Source organism: Ceratosolen solmsi, unplaced genomic scaffold (assembly GCF_000503995.2).
Source record: "Ceratosolen solmsi marchali unplaced genomic scaffold, CerSol_1.0 scaffold7, whole genome shotgun sequence".
Taxonomy (NCBI): domain Eukaryota; kingdom Metazoa; phylum Arthropoda; class Insecta; order Hymenoptera; family Agaonidae; genus Ceratosolen; species Ceratosolen solmsi.
Window position 1 is genome coordinate 9,087,926 of NW_011948413.1, and position 1,346 is coordinate 9,089,271.

Here is a 1,346-nt window from a genome sequence, read left to right on the forward strand (position 1 = left end):
GGGGGGTTGGGGGGTGGGTGGGGGGGGGGGGGGGGGAGACCGAGGCGATAATCCGCCGAGAGAATTTGCATTTGGGTCCGAGTTATGGAGATGCTGGAGATCCTTGAGTCACGTCCTAATTCCGAGGTGGAGGGAATGTTGTTTTAAGGGCGATCTTCTTTTTGCGGACCCAAGTGGATGGAGACAGAAGATGGAGATTCGTTCAGAGCCGATGTAAATTGCAGGTGTTATGATTTGAAATCAACGAGTCGGTTGCTTCTCTCGTGAGTTGTAGTAGCGAGTAGCTCTCGGAATAAGGGACTCGAAATAGCTTGGCCGACCATTCGAAGAGATATTAAGTTTATTTTTTCTTTTCTTTTCTTCTCTCTCTTTTCTCCTCTCTCTGTCTGTGTTTTATTCAACTTTTTTTTTATTTCAAATCTTCCAGGCGCTATCGTATTTTAGCTTTTATTTGTTGGTAAGAATTTTCCATTAACATAAAATACATTGTAGGCATTTTCATGACGTATCTTATAACATTAACTCGATAACTTCTCTTCGCTGATAATATCTTTATTGTTTCAACGGTGTTGTAAATAGATTTTATTAGATTAATTTAAAATTTACCGTGACTTCTCTTCGTAATATTTCGTTGTACGGCTTCGCGATCTTTATTAATACTCACATAATAATTTCAAGTGGTTGAACGTTGAGTAAAGTTTGTTAGCTAAAATATTACTAAAATAACATGAGAACCTTACAAACTCATACAATTGCCATAGTCGGTTATCATTTATAGACGTTGAAAATCCCGTTATAATCATTACCAAATTTAAACATTATAATAGAATTTTTATAGCGTATTGTTTGTTAAGCCGAGTGAGAGATTTAGTAGGATTGGTGAATTAGAATATGCTGTGGTATTGGATTTATCATTGAAATGAAATTATAAAGATTTTCAAAAACTTAAAGAGACAAAAAATATTATTTTTCAACATAATTATACAGGATTTTAATTTTTTGCATTTACACGTTGATTTACTACATTGAGAAAGGTAAACTGCTATTAATAAAATATTGCTCAAGCGAATAAATCGTTGTCAAATGTATCGTAAAATGAAAAAAGAAAACCAAAAAACAAAAAAAAAACAAAAAAAAACGAAAATCAACTTTATCTAACGTTTTTTTTTTTAATTATTGGTAAAAGAAAACAGAATTAAAATAAATATCTTCAAATTATTTTTATGTAAGCCTTAAGACTTTTCATACTTAATTTTTATCTAATCAACTACAGAACTTTAAATTAATCTTTTAAATGCATACTTTTCGACTCTTTGATAGAACAATTCAAATAGTATACATTAATT